Genomic DNA, 14,815 nt, shown 5'->3' with positions numbered 1-14,815 from the left:
TGAGGTTTGAATGAGGATATTTCCGGATTTAAAAATAGAGATGTCAATTTCACCAGAGAAAGTGGAGGAAGGAGTGGTGGACAGCTTCAAGCCATAATCGATTTTGCAAGATTTTTTAATGGGGTGGTAGTGGAGGAAGATTTGTTTCCATTTAGAGGGGCGTCTGGAGTAAAAGATGTAATTGGTTTTGATAATGGAGGTGAGGCTTAGGTAATTGTCAACAAATAAGCGTTCTTGGTGACCTATTAATAGTTTGTGTTTGGCATTTTTAGGGAGGTTGGGTGGGTAAAGGATGGTCCAAGAGTTGGAGCCAAACCTAGTAATGAGTGGATCCGGTGCAGTAGGGGTGTGGTTGGGGGGAGGAATGGTAATGCAACTAGGGTGATCTAAAGTGCTGGTAAGAGATAGGAGGGATGCTTAAGGCTGGGGGAGGGAGAGAGATGGTGGGAGGGAGAGATGGTGGGAGGTGTGAATGAGAAAATAGGCCCCAAAAAACGGAGAAAGGACCTTGTATTACGGTGGTTTGAGACAGAGAGGTGTGGGAATAAGGAGGGCTATCCAGAGGCTTCAACCGTAGTCCGGATCAGCAGGTAAGAGAAGGCGAGGGTGGTATAGTGATCAACCAGGTGGGGAGAACACACAATCGAGATAGACGAGAGGAGGATCGTAAGGAAGGAGAGAGATCAAAATGTTATTAAGGGGCAAAGAGCTGTGTGCGATTAAGTGGATAATTAAGAAGCAGGCATTACAACAGTCAAGGTAATAACATCCAGCTGTGGACGATCAGTTATGGTGCATGAGGGACAGTTAGACAGAGGGACATCAATTCTCAATTCAAATGAAATACTGTTACACCAGCGACAGGCTAGGTTACCTTTGAGAGAAAAAAGCTTCAGAATAAGAAAGATAAATTTGGGTACAAATAGCGCATGTGGTTACAAATACAGAGGACATTGACATTGGACATTGACATTAAACAGTGACATTAGATCAGGGAATCTTAGGTCACGAGTTCAAATAAGATACAGTTAGACTAGCAGCAGGCAAAGTAACCTTAGAGATAAATAGTGGCGAAATGGGGTGGATAGATTTGGGTGTAGGTAGCGCATAAGGTTTCACAAACTAGGTGATAGCAGCAGGTAACAAGACATTTGTGATGTAAGAGCTACAAGAAGAGGTAGGTCAACAGGCTAGTGCCAATACCCGAGTAGTATTACAAATTGATAATCAGCAAGCAAAGAATACAAAAAGAATATAAAAACTAGCAGCAACCCTTTGAGGTAGACAAAAATAAATAAAGGGGACTTATTGCCCGTTAGGTAGAAAACCTGAGAGACATTAGTGCCAAAATAATCACCCTATGAAGTAGTTCAGGTTAATACAATCGCTGAGAGGTATCTGGATGGGATTGGCCAGAAGAGGTAATATGTTGAGCCATCGGGAGTGAAGTCATAAAAAAGCATAGAATGAAAGACTCATTGGGGAGCAAAATTAGACCAAAAGGATAGTAAATGAGTCACATGACGGTCAGAGAGTTACTGTACACCGGGCGAAGAGGGATATCTGGGTCGTCGTTTTGAGAGAAGCGTGGCGTTTCTAGCCGACTTGAGGGCTCATATAATGGGGGTGGGGTATTTTGATGTATAGTAAAAAATAAAAATAAAGATAATACCTAGTGACTGCTCAGGAGGCAGGACAACTCTTGTGATGGAGAGCTCCTTTCAAGATGGGCCCCATATGATTGCAAAGGGGCGAGTCCTTTTTCTCTTTCCCCTCTCTGTTCAGCAACAGGTCACTGGAAGGAGAGCAGCGTCATCTAGCCTGAGCAAGAAGAACTACATGGCGGCAAAACCACCCTACAAAATGGTCACCAATTGAGAATCCCAATTACTGGATAAGGATTCATAGTACGGACAAAAACAAAAAAAAAGAGGCATAAACTGACATTTAACATCTCAAAAAGTGTAAGCATAATTCGCCGTGAAGTGTGGACAGCATCCGTCACATTCAATAAACAGGAAATCAGGCGGGTCCAGAGGGGATAGTGCCAAGCCCAGTCTCCGCTGAGAAGCAGGAATTGGATGTTGTCTGCCACTGTGAGGGATCGCAGCACCGGGGTTGCGATGTGGGGAACAAACCAGGGTGGAGATGGAGGCTCAAAAACACTGGTCCAACGCGAAAGAGAACAACTTCCATCGAGGGAAGAGGAGAGACAAATTAGCCTTTCCTGAGTAGTGGGCGATGGAATACCTCGACCGGCTGAAGAGAAACACTTCAATCGAGGGAGGGGGAGAGAGAAATCCGCTGGAGATTATGGCTGCCAAACTCCATTCCTGAGCTAATGGGCATCGGAATACCTCGACCAGCGTGAGATCCCAGGCACCTCGCCCTGCAACCATTAGAGATTTGGGGAGAAGGCAAACTGTGTGGAGACCGTGAGACGGGCAGAGGTGGTTGCGGAGCTCTGTCCAGGTGCTCATTGACAATGGTGCTCACGTAACAGGATCTAGGGTTATGTATTCTGCCCTATCATGATGCAGCGGCGATCACCTTCACACCCAGGGACTAGGGATATGTGTTCCACCCTATTATAATGTGGCGGTGATCGCCTTGAAAAACAGGGTCTAGGAATTTGTGTTCTACCCTATTATGATGCGGCGGCTATCGCCTTGAAACCCAGGGTCTAGGGATATGTGTTCCACCCTCTTATGATGCGGCGGCAATCGCCTTGAAATCCAGGATCTAGGGTTATGTGTTCTGCCCTATTATGAGGCAGCGGCGATCGCCTTTAAACACAGGGTCTAGTTATATGTGTTCCGCCCTCTAATGATGCGGAGGCGATCGCCTTGAAACCCAGGGTGTAACGTTATGTGTTTTGACCTATTATGATGCCATGGCGATTGCCTTTAAACCCAGGGTCTAGGGTTATGTGACCCGCCCAATTATGATGTCACGGCGATCCCCTTGAAACCGCGGGTCTAGAGATATGTGTTCTGCCCTATTATGATGCGGCGGCGATCGCCTTGTAACCCAGGGTCTAGAGTTATGTATTCCACCCTATTATGATGGAGTGGCAATCACCTTATAACCGAGGATCTAGGGTTATGTGTTCCGCTCTATTATAATGCGGCGGCTATTGCCTTGTAACCCAAGGTCAGGGTTATGTGTTCCGCCCTATTATGATACGGAGGCGATCGCCTTGAAACCCAGGGTGTAACGTTATGTGTTCTGACCTATTATGATGCTGTGGCGATCGCCTTTAAACCCAGGGTCTATGGTTATGTGACCCGCCCAATTATGATGTCACGGCGATCGCCTTGTAACCGCGGGTCTAGAGATAGGTGTTCTGCCCTGTTATGATGCGGCGGTGATCGCCTTGTAACCCAAGGTCTAGAGTTATGTGTTCCACCCTATTATGATGGAGAGGCGATCGCCTTATAACCCAGGGTCTAGGGTTATGTGTTCCGCTCTCTTCTAATGCGGCGGCTATTGCCTTGTAACCCAAGGTCAGGGTTATGTGCTCCGCCCTATTATGATGCGGCGGCGATCGCCTAGAAACCCACGGTTATGTGTTCCGCCCTATAATGATGCGGCAGCCTTTGCCTTTTAAACCTGGTCTAGGGTTATGTGTTCTGCCCTATTATGCAGCGTCGGCCTTCGCCTTTAGACCCAGGGCCTAGGGTTATGTGTTCTGACGCATCATAATAGGGTGGAACACATAACCCTAGACACAGGGTTTCTAGGCAATCGCCGCCGCATCATAAAAGGGTGGAACACATATCCCTAGACCCAGGGTTTCAAGGCAATCGCTGCCGCATCGCCTTGAAACCCAGGATCTCGAGTTATGTGTTCTGCTCTATTATGATGCGGCAGCGATCGCCTTGAAACCCAGAGTGTAGGGATATGTGTTCCGCCCTCTTATGATGCGGAGGCGATTGCCTTGAAACCCAGGGTGTAACAGTATGTGTTCTGACCTATTATGATCCCGTGGCGATTGCCTTTAAACCCAGGGTCTAGGGTTATGTGACCCGTCCAATTATGATGTCACGGTGATCGCCTTGAAACCGCGGGTCTAGAGATATGTGTTCCACCCTATTATGATGCGGTGGTGATCGCCTTGAAAGCCAGTGTCTAGGGTTATGTGTTCCGCCCTAATATGATGCGGCGGCAATGGCCTTGAAACCCTGGGTCTAGGGTTATGTGTTCCGCCCTATTATGATGCGGCGGCGATCACCTTGAAACCCAGGGTCTAGTGTTATGTGTTCCGCTCTATTATGATGCAGCGGCGCACGCCTTTTAACCCAGGGTCTACAGCAGGGTTCTTCATACTGTGGGGCGGGCACTCCTTGGGAGGCGTGAATGGGTACCCAGTGGGGCGCGAACACCTCTGCAGATGAATGTAATTCTAGATGGCCTGGAAGTGAGGCGATAAAGCCTAAAGAGAACTGGGGTTTTTTAGAGTACAGGGAAATACTAGTCGCACAGCACACGTTAGTGTAAGGTATTGATGGGTCAGGGTGCAAGTAGGTGAGGGGACAAAGGCCCTAAACCCCTCCAAGAGTGTGCAAAGCACACAACATACAGAGAAAAAACGAAAACCTAATGCACACCAAAATATACAGTATAGAAAGAGATGTCTCAATGGACATTAGTATGTACAAGTAACAGTGGTCGAAGTAAAGGGAAAACGACGGTAGTACGATTCCTCTTTTATTGCATGGATGGCCAGCCGACACGTGTTTCGTCGTCAAGCGGTAACAGTGCTTGCACGACTCATCAGGGCTGTAGCGCGAAGGTAATGAACCACAGGTCGCTTAGCCGGTGATATTTCCGACCCGGCCCCTGCTCGAGACCAGGTTAAAAGTTGTATGTGGATCTATGGTATGGCTCCAGATTCAATAGAGATTCATGCAGTAAAAATGCTTTACGTCAAGTAATTTGAAGTGGATGCTCTTCACCATTTGGTGACATTAATGAACTTCAGGCGTTTGGAGCACTTTTCACTTGACGTAAAGCATTTTTACTGCATGAATCTCTATTGAATCTGGAGCCATACCATAGATCCACATACAACTTTTAACCTGGTCTCGAGCAGGGGCCGGGTCGGAAATATCACCGGCAAAGCGACCTGTGGTTCATTACCTTCGCGCTACAGCCCTGATGAGTCGTGCAAGCACTGTTACTGCTTGACGACGAAACACGTGTCGGCTGGCCATCCATGCAATAAAAGAGGAATCGTACTACCGTCGTTTTCCCTTTACTTCGACCACTGTTACTTGTACATACTAATGTCCATTGAGACATCTCTTTCTATACTGTATATTTTGGTGTGTATTAGGTTTTCGTTTTTTCTCTGGAAGTGAGGCGATCTTTAATTGCCACATTTCCAGGCTGTCTTAATTTATTCCGGATGACAGTGAGGGCAGGGGTCAGTAAATGTGCTGGCAGGGTCAAGGAGGTTGCCTAAAAAGAAATTTTGTGAGTGCGAGGCACTGTGCACGCAGTGCGCGCGACTTATCAAGTCATCCCCGATGGCTCTGAGGCGCACAGATTTTATCGCAGGCGTGTGCAGTGGTTCAGTCAAAGGCCTCTGCCCTGGTAACACTGTAATGCATACCATTGTATTTCCAGTTCAGGACCATATAGCAGTGACTGGTCTTGCAAGCTGTTGGGACAGAATGGTGAGCTATGTAAGTCTAGCTATGAATACAGAAATGTGATAGACAGAAGCCCAGGGGCATAACACACGCCCCTGCAGGCCCTGCAGTGCGGTGGGCCCCGAGCTGCAGAGGGCCACTCATCACAGAACTCAGGCCTGAGAGCTCCGGATTAAATCCGGAGCAGTAGCCCCTCTGTCAAGGAATGTACTGCACCTTGTAATTATCATCCGCAATTGCATCACGGTCCAGGACCAGCCATACTTAAGTGACTCGCTCAATTGGCAGCACTGCCCAGCGTAAATAGTTTAACAGAGCCCCATATCTGTCAGGATTGGAGGCAGCCAAACTGCTAGCGTGGAGCAGCACAACTGATACACAAAGCTAAAAATGAGCAGCACAGCAGGCAGAATGAACCCCCACAGACGGCATGATTGAACATCTCCCTGAATGTATTCACATCACCTTAGAGTATTTAAGCAGAAGTTTGGGAGAACCACAGCATGCACATGAGACATCTTACTTTCTGGGTTTTTTTCTCCTTGCATATTATTTACTACAGACATATTTTTATGTAGTAATGTTTCACCTGTGGTGTATTTAGGTGCCAGTTGCGTTTGCACTGTAGAGCCCTGTTTCTGTTGGCATGCCATTGTTCAGCCTCATTACACTGCGTCAGATGCTGCTGAGTAATGACGCTGCTGTGTTCTGTGGTAGATCTTAAAGTCCTGTAATATCTCATGAGACATCCATCAAACTCGCCTCACACAAGGGTGGATTTTAGAAATTCCTAGAAGAGACCCTCCAGTCTAAATTATGAAAGTTGGTCTTGCTTGCAGGGTCTTTCACTCAGACAGATGTTTGCCTGGTTTTAATACTCGCCATGCACAAACTGTTGTTTATTGCCAGGAATCTAGTTCAAAAGCCCCCTTGTTAAAAATAGCAATGTGTATGTACATAAGCGGCGTTCATTTATGTTCACAGTACCCCTTGGTGTAAACAGAATGGATATCGTTAAAACTCTGACTGTGTTGTCCCACTAGCATAGACCCATGCACACACGTACACGACAGCCACTTTAGGCACCATGGTCTCTCAGTTTGCGGTCGATCGCCAGCGCCCCTTCCCTGACCCTGCAAGCTTCCCCCATGCACCCTGGCTGCCCCTCTCCCACATGCGCGAGTCATGAGCCCACCCCTCCCGCATGACTCTGTCCCTAAGAATCGCACCCCGCGCCTGACCAACACCTCCTGTCCCTCCATGAATACCCCTCCTTTGATGACCTCTTCCTCTGAGCCTGAACGTCAGCACTGACTGCTGGTCATCCTTTAGCCCGAGGATACAGTTTATTGCCCACTACTCTATGCACTCGTCTCTCTTGGAAGAAGCTACTATTGATCATGGCCACCCCACCCCCTGAGACTCGATCAGGCACACACATTCCAATGGAATCAGCAGAACACTCAGCTGCGTGACAGCCCCTCCTATTGCATGGAGGATAAGGGCCCTACTGTGGCCACGTGTTGAAATACCTTCATACTATACAAAGCGTTGATTGTAATAAAGGATGCCTGTGTGCCACAAACCTGTGTATAAAAGATGAAGCCTCAGAGAAACTTGTTAGAGCACCTCCCGAAGGCACTATGCAAGTGTCCCAAATGACAGGCTCTCCTCATGAGTAATAAACCTTTTTCCTTGTCTTCCTACTTCCAGTGCCCGTCTCTTTATTTGGTAACTACTCAAGAAGGAAACAAAGAGTCGCCCTGCACCAGCAGCCTGGGCATCGGGTGCGATCGGGGCTGACCCTTTTTACACCCTTGGCAATCAGATGCTTCCTCTCTGGTGTCCTTGGGCCTCCACAGTATATTCTCAACCTGGAGACCAAGTGCCCCTTTTTAGTGGTTAACTCTAATGCTAATGAGGCTGGGCAGCCATAAGCATATTCATAGAGGTGGTGTGGAGAATCAATAAATATTTGTCCAGTGAGTGATTTTTTAAAAAAAATACTTAAATGCAAAGGCAACTCTAAGTTGCACAAACAATTACCAATATTTTCAGGTAAAATTATATTACAAGTAGTACATCTTACCAATAAAACTAAGCCTATTTGCTGTCAATGGCATGAAACACGTTCACCGCTCATAATGTATAGGCTTTTATGTGCTGCCAGAAGGTGCATCTACCAAGAATACATACAATGCAGGCACATATGGAGAAAAGAGCAAAGTGCAGACTGAATAACTCCCTTTCAGTCCAGATATATGACAGTACAAAACAGTCTAAACATTGACAAGATACTGTAGTAGTAAATTATTCAATCAATATATGGTAATTTCCAAAATTACATCAGACATAAATACAAACACTAAGTAACTGTTTATTGAAGAGATTGCTATGGGAAGGCACATAGGCCCTCAGTGTAAGTGGCCCATTAAAAAGGTGTGATAATATTCCATTCGGATTACCGATATGAGTGGTATTACTTCACCATTAAATGACTTTTAAAGGTTCCTATCTGGAATGAGTAATAACGTGGAAATCGTTGTCACAACGTCGATGTCTGAATGCAGTTCTGAAGTCTATCCCATTTTATGTGAACATGTGACATCATGTTTGAGCTCATAGATTTATCCCTATATCACATTCGGTATTACATTGGGGTCGATTCCGATCCGGTAAAATAATCCGGCGTACGAATCGTATCCGGAGCCGTTTCCGTACGACTCGTACAGACGCCGTACGACCGGACGATTCCGATCCCGATCGGCCGACCCGTACGCGATTCGTACGGTACACATCGATTCGTACGGAAAAGCGCACGATCACCTACACACCGTACGGCGCGTATCCCCCATGATCGCAGGGGTACGCGGCGTACCCCTGTGGTCATGCGGGGTACGTGCCGTACACCCAGCGTACATGGGGTACGTGCCGTACACCCACTGTACATGGGGTACGGTGCCTACCCCATGTACGCTGGGTGTACGGCACGTACCCCGCATGACCACAGGGGTACGCCGCATACCCCTGCGATCATGGGGGGTACGTGCCGTACCCGGGGGGGGGCGTTCCGTACCTGTTTCGGCGCAAACTCTGCGTTTACGACTGTTTTCGGCTCCCGTAGGAAAAGGGTCGTACGGCGCGTACCCGACACGAATCGTACTTGCTGGGTCGTAAAAACGTGCCGCGATGTCGCGTACAGCGGGTTCCGAGTGAGATTCGTACCGAGATTTGAGTCGTACGGAGTCCTGTACGACTCGTACGGAGTTCGGCACCTAGTACGGATCGTACTTCATCGTACGTACGGGACGTCTACGGATACGATTCGTACGGGGGAAAAACTCTCCGTACGACCATTCGGAGCGCATTTTACCGGATCGGAATCGACACCATAGTGTGGTAATATTATATGCGGTATTATCTCCTGACTCAAAGGTCCGGGTCTATATTGGCATTAGGATGCTAGTCATAATGATGCCCTTAAGATATTTCTTTGATCTTTTTACTAATAGTATTTTAAAATATTTTCAACATTTTAGGGTTGGTAGGAAGATGATTCTATAGAGAACCAGGATAGTTTTGTTCCCTTAATGAAATCTCACACTTGATGGAACTTTTAGAGATGTACTCTTAAGGATCTCTTCTGTTATTTCCTTCTAAAGTGCAATTACCTAAATTGTGAACATAGCTCACGTGTTACCAGCAAAATAATGCTGATATTCTTCCCATCACAGCCATTTTGCAGTATTTGATCTCTCGCAGGAAAAAATATAGCTATTTCTCATTATTGAATAGTTTAAATACACAATTTTCCACTGGAGAGTAATTAATTAGTAATATGTTTTATATTTACCGGTTATATTAATAAGTCATGGTATGTATGGATCTACCAATCAAGATGAGAATAACCTTCAATGTATTCCATGAATTATATTACGATTTCAATATGACTTTTAGGTGTGCCACCCCCTGGAGGTTACAATATCAGAGTTAGAGTTAGATTTGAATGCATTTTAGCAACTGATGCCATGAAAAATGTTGATTATTTTAATCCCACAGTAACATCATTTAACCACCAAATCGATGCATGGATTGACTCTCATAAGTTGCCTATCTTTAGTGCCCTGTTCACTATTTCGCCCCACTTATAGTTCTGTTATAATTTTGTCCAGTGGTTGTGCAGCGATTTCCCCTGTGGAATGAACTTTTTTACCTATTGCTTGTTCGGTGTTTGTCCTAGTATGGTGGCATCAGGCCATGTCATGATAAGCTGTTACTAGCCATTGGAGTGGCCTCCTCTACCACAGTAAGTATTTCAAGAAGGTTCAGCACAGTGATTTTATTGAGGCTTTGTGTAGTAATGACCTCAGAATAGTTATGTTGCCAGAGGAGTGTCTCGTTGATTGCAAACCTCTCTCTCCTAATGGCACTATTGTCTCTGCAGAGCTGAGGGTTACAGGGGTCTGCTCCACTCCCCTTTCTGCTCTCCTCCCTGGCAGAAGCACTAAGGCTTCTGCCAAGGAGGAGTTTTCTCTTTCCACAAGCTTCAGTCATCTGCGCTGTTGAAAGATCTCTACATCACCCAACTGGATTGGACATTGGGCCTGTGCATTGAAGCATTTAGCCAATTACTTGCTGTAGTGTTGCCTTCTCCATCACGATGGTCAACATTCTAGCGTTTTATGATCCGAAAAATATTAGGGTATGCTCATCAAAGAATGTAGTGTAAACTGCAAAGTTACATGTCACACATTTATTCAGGCACATTACTTGTTTAGACCAGCCCAATTATGGCCAGAATGAAAACCCAGATACTTTCAGAACTCCAGGCAAAGGATAGGACACTCTAGCGTTTTAAACTTCTAGTATCTATTGAACTCAGATTACCTTGGAGTTCATCCATATTCAACATTAGTTACTTTGTAATTCATCTAAACACATGGATCTACTAGTATATATTTGGTGAAAGAGGGGTCTGTTACCAGATGCTTTCATTAGGAATTAGTTGTAAATAAAAAATGATTTTGGTGATTTGGATATTTATTTAGTGAAGTGATGACTCCATTCTGGTTCTCAAAGCCCTGGTAACCATACCAGCTTAACATTTGAATAGAGCTGCATCCTCCTCTATATTTCAGCACTTATTACTTGACCCAGCGGGGGTCTTCCAAGAATTCATAGCCTATTGATGCTCTCCTTTTGACAGGTGAAGAATTTCAGGTGCACAAGGACTATCGCGTTTTAGTTAAAGTGGTGCTCCTTGAAAATAAGCCATGGCTTGGAGATGGCGGGTGACAATTCAGAGTGGGACTCTTGAATTCAGTGATGCTTAGACTGGCGAGTTGCGAGCTCTTTGCTAAGACATTAACAATGTTCTTTTGTCTCTTAAACAAAAGAGGAGAGCTGCCCCACTCACCACTATACATTGGCCCACATCTTTTTCCCATGACTTCTTTTGTTTGACAGCGAGCCTTTGCTCCAGGTGCTCAGAAACAAATATGAATAAATGAATAAATGAATGAACGAATGAACGACTAAATGAATGGAAAAAATAGATTAAGTGCAACTTTTACCAACAACAGTTGGGGGCGGGCCGAGCTCCAGGTGGCCTGGCAGGACTGTACCCTGGCCTGAAAGCTCCTGAGTGAGTCCAAAGGGAGGCCCCTCCATGTACTTTGCAGGAGGGCCCCCTTAACTTTCATCACAGCACTTTAGAATCCCCCTCTATACAGGGTTTAGGCACAATTTAAACAGCACACAGCTCAAATGTGGATTATTACTGGCGTCATTTGTATACAGAGAGGGGCCACGTGCAAGCGGGCGCTATTGCATGGGAGTTTCTATCTGGTGCTCGCATTTCATACACACGAGTACTAATGTTAGTAAATGTTTTGTATTTTCACAGTAAAAGTCTGGCATTTGAAAAAGTTACAGCTATTGGCGTCATAAATTGTAATGTTTGTTATTTACTTTTTGGGTCTGTAGTGGAGTGATTGCTTAAGGAACAAAGTGCGCTATATTCTATATTATTAGAATTAGTTGGGGCGTTAAGGAGTTAGGGGTGGAGGGCTATGAAGACAGGAGGAGGAAGGTGGACAGAGGTTTAGGTGGAAAAAGATGAGGCATGAGGTAGAATAGTACGATGAGCTGAACATGCTTGGGATGGAAAAGGCAAATAGAAAAATGCAAGAGGTTATGGAAATCAAAAATTGTAGATGGTTGGTAGGTATGCCAGATGCACACTAGGAGAGCATCTGGGGAATAAATGAGCGAATGTGGGCGAAATGCAGATAGATTTCCATGCAGCATACCCCTGTACATGTGTGTTTCTCATAAGGAACAACTACACGAAATCATCTTTAGTAGTCTACGGGCCTTAATGTTAGTTTCAATGTCCCCATGTTGTCAGTTTGCTTGTTAAAGTTGCAGAAGTCAGAAGACTTTGTTTTCTTTTCCTTGAGGTTCTGTGTCAGTGCGGACGCGTTGCTCGTTTTTTATTATGTTCAGTGAATCAAGTGTTTCATGTGTCTGTTATTTTGCACTAAGGATATTGATAAATGTTCTCAAAAATACATATGGTGGACATATTCGTGACTCATTGTGGACAGCATTAATTGCATGTGGCGGCTAATTAGGTCGTTGAGTATTTGAATTTTTTTCCGAATGGTACCTAGGAGTGCCATAGTTTTGTAAGAGTACAAGTGCCTACTGAGGCACAAGTATTGTAAATATAGTTTTTTTAGCTCTGTGACCAATTGTTTGCGGGGAAGGGTGCCTGCCCCTGAACATAGCTATGTTCCTCCCACCCCCCCAATCTATACACAAAGTTTTGGAGGGGGCCCGACCTCAAAACATTTTTCTTAAGGGGGGCTCAGAGCAAAAAAGTTTGAAGACCTCTGGTCCAGGGTTATGTATTCTGTCCTTTTATGATGCGGCGGCTATCGCCTTGAAACCCAGGGTCTAGGGTTATTTGCTCCACCCCTTATGATGCCGTGGCGATTGTCTTGAAACCCCGGGTCTAGGGTTATGTGTTCTGCCCTATTATGATGCCGTGGCGATTGCCTTGAAACCCAGGGTCTAGGGATATGTGTCCCGCCAAATTATGTTGCGGCGGCATTCGCCTATAAACCCAGGGTCTAAGGTTTTGTGTTCTGTCCTATTATGAAGCTGCGGCCTTCGCCTTTATACCCATGGTCTAGGAATATGTGTTCCGCCACATCATAATAGGGCGGAACACATATCCCTAGATCCAGCGTTTCAAGGCGTTCGCTGCCGCATCATAACAGCGCAAAACACATAACCCTAGATCCTGGGTTTCAAGGCATTTGCCTCCCCTTCATAAGAGGGCAGAACACAAATCGTAGACCCTGTATTTCAATGCGATCGCCGCCACATCATAATAGGGCGCAACATATTTCCCTAGACCATGGGTTCAAAGGCGAACGCCGCTGCATTATAATAGGGCAGTACACAAATCCCTAGTCCCTGTGTTTCAAGACGATCACCGACGCATCATAATAGGGCAGAACATATAACCCTAGACCCAAAGTTACAAGGCGATCGCCGCCACATCATAATAGGGCGGAACACATATTTCTAGACCCAGGGTTTCAAGGCGATCGCCGCTGCAACATAATTGGGTGGAACACATAACCCTAGACCCTATTATTACACCTAGACGTGGGTTCCGTGCTCGAATACAAAACAGGGAGGCACATAGTCAGGAGAGCAATGTGTGGATGTTGTGGATACAATAAGGGAACAGAAATACCACTGGGCTGAAATATTCCCATCAGCCCACCAAACGTGGCGGAGGCATCGTCATGTGGGAAGTGGATAGTGTATTCCGAATCTCACCCACCCCATCAAAGATGGTGCAGAGATTAGAAACCTGTGATGACCTTCAAGCCACAGTGTATTTCTGAGTGGTGCTAATGAATGTGCAGTGCTCAAAATAAGCTGAACAACATTTTTTTAAAACAACTACAAGAGCAGAAAATATGTTTATTGGATACTGCTCTGGTGTCGTGGTTAAGAACAGGCGCCTTGTAGTCTGAAATTATGACTACCGTAAGACGCTAGGCAGTGTGGTCAACATGTTTCAGCTATAACAAAGCTTTCGTCAGGACCAAAGGTGGTAATGATGCAACTGCAAAAATTGAACAACAATTCTAAATGAAAAAAGTAATCCTACCAGTATTTTGGAGCCCCAATATTAGCTGGAGGAGACTCTAAATGAATTGTCCTTTACCTAAGGAGAAAATGAAGTGAACAACAAGTCTCCTTAGTGATCCACAGATAACAAACACAACACACACACAGTGAGCAAGAACATTTTCCTTACTGCAACAGAAGATAAAAAGTACTCCTGTGTAATACCAGAAATGGTTATGAAAAAACATTTTAATGGAATTAAACTTACCCAGCATTGTGTGGGAAGCAGCCTCACCTCACCCGGCACCTGCTCGGGAGTATGAGGCCCCGCTCTGTTGAGATAGAAAATAGCCATAAAGTATAACTTCTAACATGTGAGCAGCTTCAACATGTAAAAAGTGGCTAATACAAAATGATTTCTATCAATGGTAAAAAACTCAATTGTCCCAAGTAAAAGAACTCCATACACCAGGACACGGACTAGACTAGTGCCGAAGTTTAAGGTTATGAGCACAAAGAAAGGAGAGCCCAAGCCCTAAAAAGAGAGTATGAGGGGAAAAGGCGGAGTGCAGACCTACCTGTCCGTCGGTACCTCAGGCAAGCATCCGAGTAGGAGTGGAGGTAGCGGACAGGCAGGGAGCATGCCTTTTATCCCCGTCGTAATTGGCCCTGTAGTACTAATTAGGCGTCTTGGGAACGAGCAATGAGCTCGTTTAGACAATCGCGCGTTAGAAATTGCGCACTGCGCACGCTCGTATAGAGAACTCTTTTCTCCGAGCATGCGCTGTTATCAGTAAATGGTAGTGTTGTAGACCTGCGTATGAACCTAGCAGTGTCAACACCCTGCGCATGCGCAGTCATGGTAGGTATCCAAACACGTGGAATATGGGAAATATTTAAAGTTAGGGCATGCAGTCAGGCCCGTGAACATGCCAGGATTGATAGCGAAGGCTCGGGGGACATGTAGTCTTGAGCCGTGCAATGTAAAACCACCGAGGCTGCAG

The sequence above is a fragment of the Lissotriton helveticus genome, chromosome 3_2, assembly GCF_964261635.1.
Source record: "Lissotriton helveticus chromosome 3_2, aLisHel1.1, whole genome shotgun sequence".
NCBI lineage: Eukaryota > Metazoa > Chordata > Amphibia > Caudata > Salamandridae > Lissotriton > Lissotriton helveticus.
This window is presented reverse-complemented; position numbering follows the sequence as displayed.